At 44.1% G+C, this 17,273-nt stretch overlaps 1 non-coding gene across 1 annotated transcript; it reads right to left on the bottom strand.

Moving 5' to 3' along the window:
* Window positions 1-368: 368 nt before the first annotated feature.
* Window positions 369-506, bottom strand: LOC119920239. The gene has a single exon (XR_005447996.1). It is a non-coding gene; the product is annotated as a small nucleolar RNA SNORA7 (small nucleolar RNA).
* Window positions 507-17,273: the final 16,767 nt, after the last annotated feature.

A 17,273-nucleotide genomic window follows, 5' to 3' on the forward strand; every position in this document is an offset into this window, starting at 1 on the left:
AACTGTGGTATTAAGTACTTACTACATGGAAAGCACAGTACTAAATGCTGTGGTGGGTACAAGATACTTGAATCAGACACAGTCCCTGTCCCAGGGGGCTCACAGTTTGTGGGAGAGGGAGAATAGGCATTTAATCCCCATTTTGACTTGTCTTCTACTGTCGAGTCATCTCCAACCCAGAGAGTCTCCATAGACACGTCTCCTAGAATGCCCCACCTCCATCTGCAATCATTCTGGTAGTGTATCCATATAATTTTCTTGGTGAAAATTTGGCAGTGGTTTACCATTGCCGCCTTCCATGCAGCAAACTTGAGTCTCTATCCTCAGCTTTCTCCCATGCTGCTGCTGTACAGCACAGGTGAGTTTTTATTTGTAGCAGATTGGCTTCCCATTGCTAGCCACTGCCCAAGCTAGGAATGGAATGGTTATGCCTCTGCTTTACTCTCCCTCCCATAGTCGAGACTGGTAGAGTGCTGGAAACTCTCCAGGTGCGATCCTGAGAGGGGAATCCCCATTTTACAGTTGAGGAAACTGAGTCCCAGAGAAGTTAAATGACTTGCCCAAGGTTACACTTCCAGCAAGTGACAGAGCCAGAATCCCGTGGCTTAGTGGAAAGAGCATGAGCTTGGTAGTCAGAGGATGTGGGTTTTAATCCCGCCTCCATCACTTTTCTGCTGTGACCTTGGACAAGTCACTTAATCCCTCTGTGCCTGTTACCTCATCTGTAAAATGGGGATTAAAAGTGTGAGCCCCACTTGGGACAACTTGATTACCCTATATCTATCCCAGTGCTTAGAACAGTGCTTGACACATAGCAAGTGCTTAACAAATATCATAATTATTATTGTTATCATTATTAATTAGAAACCAAGCCCTCTGACTCCAGGGCCTGTGCTTTTTTTCCATCAGGTTTTTGCTGTCATTCACTCTTCTAGTTTTGCCCTGTAAAAGGGGTTGTCCCTCCCTCCATGCTCATTTGGTATCTTTCATTCTTGTATTAATGTATCAAACAGTTTGTCAATTTCCTCTTCACCTGCACCACACCTGAGCAATATAACAATATACAGTATGTACAGAGCAACTGTTACCGTAATAGGGTTTGGAAGGGAAATTTGACTATGGACAGCAGTGGTAGGTATCTGACAGTGTCAAACAATTGAAAAGTTGATTTCCATCATTTTCTCTGTAGTGATACTATGCATTACATTTCTAAGGGATGGTTTAAGCATGTTTTCACCTGCAGAGAGTCTGAAATGAAGTCTTCAAAGACAAGCAGATTCCCAAATTTAAACTCTATGAATCACTGTTGTTTATTGATTTTCCTCACTATCATGTTGTTAGGGACAGCTTTATTTAGTAAATGTCAGCTGCCTTTCTGTTCGTTCATTGCCTTAAATATAAATGTCTGCTGATGCTGATACTAGTCAGTCACATCTGAAAAAGACCTTCATGTCAACCTTTTCACAATACATCTTTTGAAATGGCAGATCCTCATCCTGAATCATAGAGAATTTGAACATTTCAGGTGAAAGGCTGTAGCTATTTCATAGGCCTAATGCATTTACTTTCTAAAGATGCTTATAAGGTTAGCAACGTTCAGAAAGATAGAGACCAATTCAGCTCTTCTGATATGCTATATTTAAGGTTGACATTGCTTTTTCTCAGAGAGATGAGCTCATTTTAGTCTGGAAATCATATGTTTCAGAATTTAATAGGTAGGCTTCAGAGTTCCTTGAGAATTTTGAGCCAGAAGGTGGTTATTATGGGAAAATTTTATCCATTCACCCATTATTTTTCAATTCTGCAATGGATCAGAATTTAATGGTTTAATACCATGATTAGAGTAAGTGGTAACTTATAATGGGGTCATTCTCTTTGTCCTCAGCTTGCCACTCAGTCACAGAAGTTTTTAGGAAAGGCTGCATCTTTCCTCTAATATTCCTCTTGTTTTATCTCTTTGAGAGGTCTTTTTGTGCAATATGGTCTTGTCCATAATGAGGGGTATGTTCCTGGCATTTGGTAAAATTTGCCTTCCAGAAGTTAAAGAATACACTGAATACACAAGAATACTCCTACCACAACCCACACAGCATTGAAGTAGCATGGCGTAGTGGATAGAGCATGGGCCTGAGAGTGTTCTAATCCTGGTTCCACCACTCGTCTGCTGTGTGACCTTGGGCAAGTCACTTCACTTTTCTGTGTCTCAGTTCCCTCATGTGTAAAATGGGGATTGAGACTGGGACCGGGACTGTGTGCAAACGTTTTGCTTTTATCCACCCCAGTGCTTAGTACAGTGTTCTTCACATAGTAAGTGCTTAACAAATACCATTTTAAAACCCAGCCTGCACACTTCGCTCCTCTGATGCCAGGCTTCTCATTGTATCTCAATATTGTCTATCTCGCCACCAACCTCTCACCCACGTCCTGCCTCTGGTCTGAAATGCCCTTCCTCTTCATATCTGACGGGCAGTTACTCTTCCCATCTTTAAGGACTTATTGAAGGCACATCTCCTCCCAGCACTTACAGCAGTGCTTTACACATAGTAAGCACTTAATAAATACCATTGTTATTATTATTGAGACATTCACTGATTAAGCCCTGCTTTTTTCTTCTCCCATTCCCTTCTGCGTGGCCTTGAGTTGCTCCCTTTATTCATCACCCCTCCTATACCCACAGCACTCATGTAGATATCTGTAATTTCATTTATATTAATGCCTGTCTCCCCCTCTAGACTTTAAGCTTGTTTTGGGTAGGGAATGTGTCTGTTTGCAGTTATATTGTTATATTTTACTATCCCAAGCTCTTAGTAAAGTGCTCTGCACATAGTAAGTACTCAATGAATATAATTGACTGACTACACTGCACACAATATGAAAAGTATTTTCTTGTGTGGACTCATAAGCTTTAAAAGTAATGTTGTACGCACATATGTTAACTAAAGAAATCATACAATGACTAGTGTTTGAGGTATTACAAGGTAGGATGGGCAGAGTACACATTTATGGGTAAAACTTAATGTGCCCGTTCTGTCAGTCAGTTGTGTGTATTGAGTCCTTACTGTGTGTAGAGCACTGTACTAAAGGCTTGGGAAAGTACGGTATAGCAATGTAACAGTTACATTCCCTGCCCACAACAAGCTTACAGTCGAGGGGGTTCTCTAAACCGTGACTCCAAAACCATCTATATTTAAATTTTATTCTTTCTGAAACATTGCAATCACATACACTTCCACATATGTAATCAAATTTGTTTTTCTGAAGTCCATATTAGAAGAGTATTTTTTAAATGGTTTTTGTTAAGCGCTTACTATGTGCCAGGTTGAGAAGGATTACAGTGTAGTAGACGCCATTGGATTTGGCCAGAAAGAGGTAATTGGTAAACTTAGAGGAGTATCTGTGGAGTGGAGGGAGTGGAAGCTAGATTGCAAAGGGTCCAGGGGAGAACTGGAGGAGAGGAAGTGGAGGTAGCAAGAGTAAACAACTTTCTTGAGGAGTTTGGAAACGAGTAGTAGGAAGGAGATGGGACAGTAACTGCAGAATGTGGTGGAGTCAAGGGAGGATTTTATTTTTTGATTGGGGCTACATTAGAATATTTGATAGCAGTGGGGAAGGAGCCATTGGAAAGTGAATGGTTGAAGGTGATGGTCATTGAAGGAAGGAACTGTTTAAATAAGGTGTGAAAGGATGGGGTTGGAGGCGCAGGTGGAGGGGGGATACTTTTAGAGGAGGTGGGAGGTCTCTTGAAATGGTGCTGGCAAAATTGGGAGGGTAAAGAAATGGTGTTAGTAAATTTACTTTTAACTGCTTTCTAAAATTAGAGAATCAAAATCTAGCAGGAGAAAAAGTAGAGTGCTCTGATTGAAATAAATCATATTTATTGAGCACTTACTGTGTGCAGAGCACACTGTTTTAAGTGCTTGGGAAAGTACAATATAACAGAGTTGAGAGACACATTCCCAACCCACAATGAGTTTAGTAAGAGTCCAAATGATGAATGACTTCAGTGGATTTTAAAATGTGCATATTCCAATGTTTACATATTGATGACCAAACAGAATCCCTGCCTCCTGATCTGTTAGGTATTTTCTATCTTGCTGCACCTGCCATATCATCAGTTCTTAGAACAGTGCTTTGCTCATAGTAAGCACTTAATAAATGCTATTATTATTATTAGCATGTCAGACTCTTAAAGGCCAAGACTGTGTCCTTTCTTTCTATTCATATAGACTGTAAGCTCGTTGTGGGCTGGGAATGTGTCTTTTATATGGTTATATTGTACTCTTCCAAGCGCTTAGTACAGTGAACTGCACACAGTAAGCATTCAATAAATACTTTAGACTGACTGACTATTGTAGTTCAGTGCTCTTCATAGGTTAAGAGGTCAGTTAATATTATTGATTGATTGCTAGCTATGGTGGTGGCTAGGATGTGAGGCCTGTGAAATGTTTCCCGGATCTCCAGTCATAACAATGTTCTTAGTTTGGAGGGGAAACCCTCCTGGTATCATGGGTCATACTGTCCTTGCCATCTTCTACTGGTGGAAGGGAAATGGCAAAATGGGTGGGTCTTTCACTCCTGCAGTTGTAACTCCAATCCTAGAAGACCTAGCAAACTAATAAATAGCATGGTTTAGTGGAAAGAGCACGGGCTTGGGAGGCAGAAATTGTGGGATCAAATCCTGTTCTGCCACTTGTCAGCTGTGTGACTTTGGGCAAATCACTTAACTTCTCTGGGCCTCAGTTACCTCATCTGTAAAATGGGGACTAAGACTGTGAGCCCCATGTGGGACAACCTGATATCCTTGTATCTCCCCCAGTGCTTAGAACAGTGTTTGGCACATAGTAAGTGCTTAACAAATGCCATCATTAATTAATTAAAAAGCTGCAAGGGAGTTGGAGAAGAATGAACAGAAGAAATATGCTTTATCTTTGCTTGGTTTGACAACAGCATTTCTGGTCTTGAGAGTGGCAATTTTGTTCACTAAGTTTAGCAATGGTATCACTAAGAATTATTTTATTATCTAATTTCCATATCCATATCTCACATATTTCCGTATGTGAGAAGCAGCATGGTGCAGTGGATAGAGCACCAGCCTGGGACTCAGAACATAGGTTCTAATCCCATCTCTGACACTTGTCGGCTTAGTGACCTTCAGCAAGTCACTTCACTTCTCTGGGCCTCAGTTATGTCATCTGCAAAATGGGAATTGAGACTGTGAGCTCCACGTGGGACAGGGACTATGTCCAACCCAATTTGCTTGTACCCACCCCAGTGCTTAATACAGTGCCTGGCACATAGTAAGCACTTAACAAATACCATTATTATTATAATTATTATTATCCAAATAGTCAACATTTTGCATTTTGAAAATCCCTTACTGAAGAGGAATCCTACGTGGAAGATCCATCAAAAACGTAAGCAAGAATGATAGCCTGAGGGGTATTGGCATCTGTTTATTTTCTGGCTATTTGGTTTAGAAGACTTGTGAAGTTCTAAGAGCTGCTCAAGTTTCTTCAAAGCAAGGAGGACAGAAAAAAAAATTAAACACTGAGTGAAGGATAGTCTCAAATAACAGAGTGACAGCCTCAGACAGACCAGCCTAGTGTGTGGCAATCTCTCCTTTGAGGAGAGATTTCAGGAGGACTGGGCTAGAAAACTGCCAAAGGCAGTGAACAATTCTCTGTCCCCTCCTGTTTTATATGATGCCACATGTTACACTGTGGACTTGAGGATCAGAAGACCTGAGTTCTAATCCTGTCCTGGCAACTTGTCCATGTGTGACCTTGGGCAAGTCATTTAATTTCTCTGTGCCTCAGTTATTTCATCTGTAAAATGGGGATTAAGACTGTGAGCCCTTTGTGGGACAGTGACTGTATCCAGTCTGATGGTCGTGTATCAACCCCAGCACTTAGTAAGTGACCAGCACATAGTAAATGCTTAAGAAATGCCATAAAAAAGTGCAATGTAATGACATAGTGAGGCAGTCCATTTGATCCGCACCCCCCACCCCCACCCCTGCTCCCCGAGACTAAAGCATTTCTTGAGGGAAACCCCTAAACCACCCCCAATAATCCAGTCACTGTGTTCCCCTCTCAGCTCACTGTTAAGCTTGGGAATTTTTAATCATCTGCAGCCCTATGCTTTTCCCCCTGCCATGCGGCACCATCCACTCCAGAGGTTCCATCCTGAGGTGGTACTTTATCCCATGGGAGATCTGAAGCTGGTCCTGTTGGCAGATATTTCAAGCAGCTAATGTATCAGAGCAACCATGGACCATCTGGATGTGTAAACATGGTGATGAACCTGCCAGTTGCCCGTTATTCCTTACAATTCTACTTGATCGCATGACTAAGATCTCACTATCGGCCCTGATGATTTTTTCATTCAAAAGAGAACATGGTTTTTATACAAGGAAAACTTACTGGTAATTGGGAGACATTTATAGGTTCTTTGGAAAAAGACACTTAGAAATCAAAGAATTACTATTAAGTGTCCTAAAATTATAATCTTTTGGCATGCAAATTCAGAACAAAACAGAATTTGCACAGCATCACTAACAGAGAGAAACAGATGCTAATTGGCTTGATATATCACGCTACAATAGGTGTTGAAATGATTGCTAGGCAGCCACTAACCTACAGGATACATTCTCAACAGAAATACCCCAAATAGTCACAGCTACAGCTCTCTCAGCATAAAACAGGGTGCAATGATAGGTGTCCACCCAGCTAACACAGTTAAAATCTTTTGCTTGCTTTTAAACTAATGAGCAAAGGAGGTACAGCATCTATTTTAACTTGAAGCTTCATGTGATTATAAACAATTTGGGCCCCTGTTCAGAGTTCCTGAAATCCACCCTCATTAACTGAAAGAAATATGTGCTGTTCCTAATAAGGTGGATTCTGCATAATATATTTTTCATGAATTCAGCAAACATCCTGAAATCGGAAGTCTGAATAAACTGTTAAGAGCATGTAATCCAGCTGTAGTGTTTCATGTTCACCAAGCATATTCAGCAGCCATCAAATTAACAAAGGATGATAGACTGAAAGTTTTTGGCATCTGGCTTTTTTCTGCCTCTTCAGTTTTGACAAATCGTGAACTCCTAAACACTGCTCATGTTTCTTCAAAGCATACACCGATAACTCATAAGCCATATCAGGCTGAAGACAGATGTTACTTTATTAACTGTTGAAAAAGTCTGGATCAATTCTTTCACATCCAGATTAAAACCTCTTGGAAAAATCACATTAACAGAGTACAGTGGCACAGTGACATGGCAGTTACAGGTTCCATCATGAGCTATTTATCACTGATATATTATCTGTTCCTACGCTTTTTTTCTTCCACTTTTCCAAAATGAGCTCCTCATCCCTAGACTGGAGCATCAATTTTAAAACTAGGTTATATTGGCAGTGCAACAACAGCCTCCTGAATTCAAAGGAAGAGCAAGCCTTGCCTGGGAGGTGGGAGAAGAGGAGAGTATGGTCTGCTGTGCTCTCCTGCCAGTACATGTGGTAATCAGGATAGAACTCGAATACAGCTCAATGTGGCCAAGGAATAGTTATTGATTTAGATTATTGTAATAATAGGGAACTTGAGTTTTTTGGGTGAGGAAGTAGATTTAGGATTTACTTAACCCTGGGACTAACTTTTAGGATACAGCAATCAATCAATCATATTTACTGAGCACTTACTGTGTGAAGAGCACTGTAATAAGCACTTGGGAGAGTTCAGTATAACAGAGTTGATATACAAGTTTCCTGCTCATAGTGAGTTTACAGCCTAGAGGAATATCTTCTAGACTGTGAGCCCACTGTTGGGTAGGGACTGTCTCTATGTGTTGCCAACTTGTACTTCACAAGCGCTTAGTACAGTGTTCTGCACACAGTAAGCACTCAATAAATACGATTGATTGATTGATTGAATATCTTAGGTCAAATGGAGGTTGATTTGGCAACCGCTAAAACTCCAATGGTTGCCCGTCCATCTCCACATCAAACAAAAACTCCTCACCATTGGCTTTAAAGCACTTCATCACCTTGCCCCCTCCTACCTGACCTCACTACTCTCCTACTACAACTTACCTCACACACTTCACTCTTTTAATGCTAACCTTCTCACTGTGCCCCAATCTCACTCATCTTGCCACCAACTGCTCGCCCATGTCCTGCCTCTGGTCTGTAATGCCCTCTCTCCTCAAATCCAACAGACAATCCCTCTCCCCTTCAAAGCCTTATTGAAGGCACATCTCCTCCAGGAGGCCTTTCCTGACTAAGCCCCCACTTTCCTCTTCTCCGACTCCCTTCTGCATCGTTCTGACTTGCTCCCTTTGCCCTTTCCCCCTCCCAGCCCCACAGCACTTATGCACATATCTGTAATTTTTTAATGCTAATTCATTCATTCAATCATATTTATTGAGTGCTTACTGTGTGCAGAGCACTGTACTAAGCGCTTAGGAAGTACAAGTTTGCAACATATAGAGACGGTCCCTACCCAACGGTGGGCTCACAGTCTAGAAGGGGGAGACAGAGAACAAAACAAAACATATTAACAAAATAAAATAAATAGAATATGTACAAGTAAAATAAATAAATAAATAGAGTAATAAATACGTACAAACATATACATATATACAGGTGCTGTGGGGAAGGGAAGGAGGTAAGGCGGGAGGGATGGAGAGGGGGAGGAGGGGGGAGGAACGAGGGGGCTCAGTCTGGGAAGGCCTCCTGGAGGAGGTGAGCTCTCAGTAGGGCTTTGAAAGGAGGAAGAGAGCTAACTTGACAGATGTGCGGAGGGAGGGCATTCAATCAATCAATCAATCAATCAATCAATCGTATTTATTGAGCATTTACTATGTGCAGAGCACTGTACTAAGCGTTTGGAAAGTACAAATTGGCAACACATAGAGACAGTCCCTACCCAACAGTGGGCTCACAGTCTAAAAGGGGGAGACAGAGAACAGAACCAAACATACCAACAAAACAAAATAAATAGGATAGAAATGTACAAGTAAAATAAATAAATAAATAAATAGAGTAATAAATATGTACAACCATATATACATATATACAGCTGCTGTGGGGAAGGGAAGGAGGTAAGACGGGGGGATGGAGAGGGGGACGAGGGGGAGAGGAAAGAAGGGGCTCAGTCTGGGAAGGCCTCCTGGAGGAGGTGAGCTCTCAGCAGGGCCTTGAAGGGAGGAAGAGAGCTAGCTTGGCGGATGGGCAGAGGGAGGGCATTCCAGGCCCGGGGGATGACGTGGGCCGGGGGTCGATGGCGGGACAGGCGAGAGTGAGGTACAGTGAGGAGATTAGCGGTGGAGGAGCGGAGGGTGCGGGCTGGGCAGTAGAAGGAGAGAAGGGAGGTGAGGTAGGAGGGGGCGAGGTGATGGAGAGCCTTGAAGCCCAGGGTGAGGAGTTTCTGCCTGATGCGCAGATTGATCGGTAGCCATTGGAGGTTTTTGAGGAGGGGAGTAATATGCCCAGAGCGTTTCTGGACAAAGATAATCCGGGCAGCAGCATGAAGTATGGATTGAAGTGGAGAGAGACACGAGGATGGGAGATCAGAGAGAAGGCTAGTGCAGTAGTCCAGATGGGATAGGATGAGAGCTTGAACGAGCAGGGTAGCGGTTTGGATGGAGAGGAAAGGGCGGATCTTGGCAATGTTGCGGAGCTGAGACCGGCAGGTTTTGGTGACGGCTTGGATGTGAGGGGTGAATGAGAGAGCGGAGTCGAGGATGACACCAAGGTTGTGGGCTTGTGAGACGGGAAGGATGGTAGTGCCGTCAACAGAGATGGGAAAGTCAGGGAGAGGACAAGGTTTGGGAGGGAAGACAAGGAGCTCAGTCTTCAACATGTTGAGCTTTAGGTGGCGGGCGGACATCCAGATGGAGATGTCCTGAAGGCAGGAGGAGATGCGAGCCTGGAGGGAGGGGGAGAGAGCAGGGGCAGAGATGTAGATCTGGGTGTCATCAGCGTAGAGATGATAGTTGAAGCCGTGGGAGCGAATGAGGTCACCAAGGGAGTGAGTGTAGATTGAGAACAGAAGGGGACCAAGCACTGAACCTTGGGGAACCCCCACAGTAAGAGGATGGGAGGGGGAGGAGGAGCCTGCAAAAGAGACTGAGAAAGAACAACCGGAGAGATAGGAGGAGAACCAGGAGAGGACGGAGTCTGTGAAGCCAAGGTCAGATAGCGTGTTGAGGAGAAGGGGGTGGTCCAATCAATCAATCAATCAATCAATCGTATTTATTGAGCGCTTACTATGTGCAGAGCACTGTACTAAGCGCTTGGGAAGTACAAATTGGCATCACATAGAGACAGTCCCTACCCGATAGTGGGCTCACAGTCTAAAAGGGGGAGACAGAGAACAGAACCAAACATACCAACAAAATAAAATAAGTAGGATAGAAATGTACAAGTAAAATAAATAAATAAATAAACAGAGTAATAAATATGTACAACCATATATACATATATACAGGTGCTGTGGGGAAGGGAAGGAGGTAAGACGGGGATGGAGAGGGGGACGAGGGGGAGAGGAAAGAAGGGGCTCAGTCTGGGAAGGCCTCCTGGAGGAGGTGAGCTCTCAGCAGGGCCTTGAAGGGAGGAAGAGAGCTAGCTTGGTGGATGGGCAGAGGGAGGGCATTCCAGGCCCGGGGGATGACGTGGGCCGGGGGTCGATGGCGGGACAGGCGAGAGCGAGGTACAGTGAGGAGATTAGTGGTGGAGGAGCGGAGGGTGCGGGCTGGGCAGTAGAAGGAGAGAAGGGAGGTGAGGTAGGAGGGGGCGAGGTGATGGAGAGCCTTGAAGCCCAGGGTGAGGAGTTTCTGCCTGATGCGCAGATTGATCGGTAGCCATTGGAGGTTTTTGAGGAGGGGAGTGATATGTCCAGAGCGTTTCTGGACAAAGATAATCCGGGCAGCAGCATGAAGTATGGATTGAAGTGGAGAGAGACATGAGGATGGGAGATCAGAGAGAAGGCTAGTGCAGTAGTCCAGACGGGATAGGATGAGAGCTTGAATTAGCAGGGTAGCGGTTTGGATGGAGAGGAAAGGGCGGATCTTGGCAATGTTGCGGAGCTGAGACCGGCAGGTTTTGGTGACGGCTTGGATGTGAGGGGTGAATGAGAGAGCGGAGTCGAGGATGACACCAAGGTTGCGGGCTTGTGAGACGGGAAGGATGGTAGTGCCGTCAACAGAGATGGGAAAGTCAGGGAGAGGACAAGGTTTGGGAGGGAAGACAAGGAGCTCAGTCTTTGACATGTTGAGCTTTAGGTGGCGGGCGGACATCCAGATGGAGATGTCCTGAAGGCAGGAGGAGATGCGAGCCTGGAGGGAGGGGGAGAGAGCAGGGGCAGAGATGTAGATCTGGGTGTCATCAGCGTAGAGGTGATAGTTGAAGCCGTGGGAGCGTGGGAGGGTCCACAGTGTCAAAGGCAGCTGAGAGGTCGAGGAGGATTAGGACAGAGTATGAGCCGTTGGATTTGGCAAGCAGGAGGTAATTGGTGACCTTTGAGAGCGCAGTTTCCATGGAATGAAGGGGACGGAAGCCAGACTGGAGGGGGTCGAGGAGAGAGTTGTTGTTGAGGAATTCTAGGCAGCGCGTGTAGACAACTCGTTCAAGGAGTTTGGAAAGGAATGGTAGGAGGGATATGGGACGATAACTAGAAGGTGAGGTGGGGTCAAGAGAGGGTTTTTTTAGGATGGGAGAGACATGGGCATGTTTGAAGGCAGAGGGGAAGGAACCAGTGGAGAGTGAGTGGTTGAAGATGGAAGTCGCCAGGGGCAGGATGTGGGCCAGGGGTCGGGTGAGAATGAGGCACAGTGAGGAGATTAGCAGAAGAGGAGCAGAGGGTGCAGGCTGGGCTATAGAAGGAGAGAAGGGAGGTGAGGTAGGAGGGGGTAAGGTGATGGAGAGCCTTGAAGCCGAGGGCGAGGAGTTTTTGCCTGATGCGTAGGTTGATTGGTAGCCACTGGAGATTTTTGAGGAGGGGAGTAACATGCCCAGAGTGTTTCTGCACAAAGACGATCCGGGCAGCGGCATGAAGTATGGATTGAAGTGGGGAGAGACAGGAGGATGGGAGATCAGAGAGGAGGCTGATGCAGTAATCCAGTCGGGATAGGATGAGAGATTGAACGAGTAGGGTAGCAGTTTGGATGGAGAGGAAAGGGCAGATCTTGGCGATGTTGCGGAGCTGAGACCGGCAGGATTTGGTGACGGATTGGATGTGAGGGGTGAACGAGAGAGTGTAGTCGAGGATAACACCAAGGTTGCGGGCTTGTGAGACAGGAAGGATGGTAGTGCCATCAACAGTGATAGGAAAGTCAGGGAGAGGGCAGGGTTTGGGAGGGAAGATAAGGAGTTCAGTCTTGGACATGTTGAGTTTTAGATGGCGGGCAGACATCCAGATGGAGATGTCCTGAAGGCAGGAGGAGAGAGCAGGGGCAGAGATGTAGATTTGGGTGTCATCAGCGTAGAGATGATAGTTGAAGCCACGGGAGTGAATGAGTTCACCAAGGGAGTGAGTGTAGAGAACAGAAGGGGACCGAGAACTTACCCTTGAGGAACCCCTACAAGTAAGGGGATGGGAGGGGGAGGAGGAGCCCGCGAAAGAAACTGAGAATGAACGGCTGGAGAGATGAGGAGAACTAGGAGAGGACAGAGTCAGGGAAGACAAGGTTGGATAGCATGTTGAGGAGAAAGGGGTGGTCCACAGTGTCAAAGGCAGCTGAGAAGTCGAGCAGGTTTAGGATAGAGTAGGAGCTGTTGGATTTGGCAAGCAGGAGGTCATCGGTGACCTTTGAGAGGGCAGTTTCCATGGAATGTAGGGGACAGAAGCCAGATTGGAGGGGATCGAGGAGAGAGTTGTCATTGAGGAATTCGAGGCAGCGTGTGTAGATGACTAGTTCAAGGAGTTTGGAAAGGAATGGTAGGAGGGAGATAGGGCGATAACTAGAAGGTGAGGTGGGGTCAAGAGAGGGTTTTTTTAGGATGGGAGAGACATGGGCAGAAACTCCTCACCCTGGGCTTCAAGGCTGTCCATCACCTCGCCCCCTCCTACCTCACCTCCCTTCTCTCCTTCTACAGCCCACCCCACACCCTCCGCTCCTCTGCTGCTAATCTCCTCACCGTACCTCGTTCTCGCCTGTCCCACCATCGACCCCCGGCCCACGTCATCCCCCGGGCCTGGAATGCCCTCCCTCTGCCCATCCGCCAAGCTAGCTCTCTTCCTCCCTTCAAGGCCCTACTGAGAGCTCACCTCCTCCAGGAGGCCTTCCCAGACTGAGCCCTTTCCTTCCTCTCCCCCTCGTCCCCCTCTCCATCCCCCCATCTTACCTCCTTCCCTTCCCCACAGCACCTGTATATATGTATATATGTTTGTACATATTTATTACTCTATTTATTTATTTATTTATTTTACTTGTACATATCTATTCTATTTATTTTATTTTGTTAGTATGTTTGGTTTTGTTCTCTGTCTCCCCGTTTTAGACTGTGAGCCCACTGCTGGGTAGGGACTGTCTCTATATGTTACCAACTTGTACTTCCCAAGCGCTTAGTACAGTGCTCTGCACACAGTAAGCGCTCAATAAATATGATTGATGATGATGATGATGTTTGAAGGCAGAGGGGACGGAATCAGTGGAGAGTGAGCAGTTGAAGATGGAAGTTAAGGAGGGGAGAAGGGACGGAGAGAGAGATTTCATAAGATGAGAGGGAATGGGGTCAGAAGCACAGGTGGCCAGAGTAGCACTTGCGAGGAGGGAGGAGATCTCAACTGAGGATACTGCTGGGAAAGATGGGAGAGTAGTGGAGAGGTTAATTTAATTTAAACCATATCCTTTCATTCCATTCAATTTAGAAAAATCCTCTTTAAAAGTGGTGAAAGAGTTGCTATAAACTCTGAATAATTACTGCTTCCTCTACAAATGAATATCTTTTGATATTCATAGATCATTTATGGCAAGGCACAGGCATGGACCCCATGATTCATCTCATTCAAAATGGATGAACTTTGCAGACATATACTTTGCTAAAAAGAGAAAAAATTGACCTGAATCTGACTTTGCTGTACATCTGTCTCTTCTAACCAGAATGGTCTTCCTTAGCTCAGCCTTTCCACCCCTTTCTCCCTGCCCCTGCATTATACATTTTGCTCTGCAAGATGAATGACGACCAAATTGTCTACCATTTGATGGTTCAGTGGGTTGGAAATTGTGGTGCAATAGCAGTTGCTTTCAAATCTTGTCTTTCGTAACAATGGTGCTGCCAGAGTTAGATTGACTATATAATGTCTGCCAGAACTACGTTACATCTTAGAACTCTTGTGGTATTCCCATCTACAAAATGCAGTCTTGGTGACTTTCCTGACCCTGAACAATGTATGACCTATGCACTCGATTTTAAGATTTTATTTCATTTCATGTCTCTTGATCGAAAACATTTTAAGCCAAGTTTTTATTCCTTTGAAACATTCTTTGCCCAAGGGCTATACCACAAAATGTTCAGTTTGGAGTTTTTAATTCTTACAAGGTTTCTTTAGTAAAAGAGATATGTGTCACTGCCAGCTCAGAATGGCCTATTAGACTATCACTGTACTTCATCTGATGATGACAATGCTAGGTTTTAGAAAGCCATTGCTTCTCTGAAACTTCAAAGGGCTGTATGAACTAATCAATTGGTTGTATTTATCAAGCACCTACTGTGCTGGGAGTTTGAAATAAGAACGTGAGACAGTATGGAAGAAGCTAAAGATATGGTCCCTGCCCTCAAAGATCTTGTAGTCTAATTGAGGAGAAATGGGCATATAAATAATTTACAAATAGTGGGAACAGGAGGAAGGACAAGAATACAAGGGGTAGTGAGAGTAAGATAGGATGAAATAGATGAATAAATAGTCTAGGTACACTACTATATAAGCATGTACATTAATGCTGAGGAAGGGTGCCAATACAAATGTGCTAAGGGAGGCTGTTGGGTTGAAGTAACTTGGGGTGGTAGGAATTAATCAGGGAGGGTTTCCTGGATGAGGTGGATTCTAAGGGAAGCTTTGAAAGTGGGAAGAGCTGTGTAGTCTGTTAGATTTGAAGGGAGAGGGATTTGTGGGCAGGGGCAAAATGCTAAGCAAGTGGTCAGAGGCAGGAGAAGCGAGAATGTGGTACAGTTAGAAAGTTAGCATAGAAGGAGCGAAGTATGTGAGCTGGCTAATAATAGGTGGAGAGAACTGATTCTAAGATGGAGGAAGCTGGCAGAAAGAACAGTAAAGGTATTTTGCTTGATGTGGATTGAAATAGCTACCTGCTGGAGATTTATCAATAGTGGAGAGTTGTGTGCCAAACAAATCTCACTACTCGCAGTAAGGTGCATAGATCACATAAGTTAGTGTCTGAAAATATATGCCACTATACAAAGAGAAAGTTGTCTTTCTATGTCACAGATAATGATACCAACAATGAGATGCTATTCATGTTTAAGTGCGACTGAAAAGACCAGTGAACCCCCAATATGCTCCTCTGCATTTTATGCGCATTAAGACAGTTCCTAGCTGCACTGTTGCATTTGCCCCTTGGCTCTGTATGACAGCCCTGAATTCTGGATTGCTAATGTTAATCTTTGCTTGTATGTAGGATTTCCTTGGTGAAGCCTGGAAGCGAGTCAAGGTGACTGAATCTCCAAAGTGATCAATTTGTATTTTTGCAGATGAGTGGATCAAGGCATTTGTTTAAGATCAAGGAGTAAATCTGTGTTGTAGCTGGGTTATGCAGAACAAAGCATATGCCTAATTCCCCTGAAAATGAACTTTATAATTGTAAATAATTTCGTTTTAGATATTTGGCAAATACCCTCAATTTAACTTCTTATAGGTATGTATTTCTCTGAGAAAAACACATTTTTTAGACTGGAATGTAGTGCGATTTGAAATTTACTATTTTATTCCCTTCATCCCCTCAACAGTTCGATATTATTCAATGAATTGATTCTTTTCCTTGTGTTATCAAATAATAACTAAGTTCTCTTCAAAGTTTGATAAGTGATTGTGGCAATCGCGATGGGTTTATCTGGAGTTATTTTTCTGAAGGAATGCATCAACAGCCAGAGGTTTTATGACGTAATTAGTGGTTAGGGGGAGCCAGGCACATGCATTTTTTAAAATGCAAAGGAATCAAAGAGCCATTAATGTCAATGAAATTATCTCCCAGTGGACTATGTTCATTACTAATTGACCACTGAATCCCTGAACAAGCAGCCAGAAGAGATGCTGCGCATCTTTCTTAAGTGGATGACAAGTAGCAAATGACCTAAATGACTTTGATCAAAAAGTTACCTTTTATGTGGGGATCTGGAGATATAACAACCAAAATAAAACTTTGTTTTAATGTAAACCAACCACAGTGTTGTGCAATCTGTGTGTTCTCAGTCTAGTTGTCCATTTTTGAAGATGGAAATACTGGTAATGAGTTGCTATTCAGCAATGAATATGGCTGAAAAGATTCACCTACTGGCACTCCTACTGACACTCCCTTCTGCTCTACGTGTATGTAAAGTTAGTCTATTGCAGTGCTAATGCATTTGTTCTCTAGACTACATCATTTTCATTCAGTTTACTATTTCTTTGTCTATCGGTGCAATGTTAGATAATCTGCCTGGATCATTGTTATTGACAGCACTATTCATTCATTCATTCATTCAATCGTATATATTGAGCACTTACTGTGTGCAGAGCACTGTACTAAGCGCTTGGGAAGTACAAGTTGGCAACATATAGAGATGGTCCCTACCCAACAACGGGCTCACAGTCTAGGAGGGTGTGCCCACAAAAATCTTAGGTTTGGTGTAGAGTTCCCCAGAACTGCTATAAACTTCAGTTTTCTTCAAACATATTGTCGGTCCAGAGCACTGTGTCGGATCTACAAAGTAGGTCAGAACCATTTGTAAGTCTTCATATATACGTTCTCCCTATCATCCACCTCATCGTGGATGAAACAGGAACAGCCAAGAGAGTGGAGATAGATCAGTGCAAACTATGACCACTACTCCCAAAACCAAACAAGTGCATGACCAGCTGGTGGTAAAATATGCCTACCCTTCTTAACGACTGGTATATGAGTGATGCTTTTCCTGGAAAGGAAATATAGCAAGTTGCATTACTGTGTATTCACTGCTGTATTTTCATGGACATATTGGGCAAATGTGCAAGAGATTCTCTCTCAGACACTCACACCAATGGCTGCAGCTATGAATATACCTTTCAAGTCCTGCAGAAGTTAA

Source organism: Tachyglossus aculeatus, chromosome X1, assembly GCF_015852505.1.
Source record: "Tachyglossus aculeatus isolate mTacAcu1 chromosome X1, mTacAcu1.pri, whole genome shotgun sequence".
Classification (NCBI taxonomy): domain Eukaryota; kingdom Metazoa; phylum Chordata; class Mammalia; order Monotremata; family Tachyglossidae; genus Tachyglossus; species Tachyglossus aculeatus.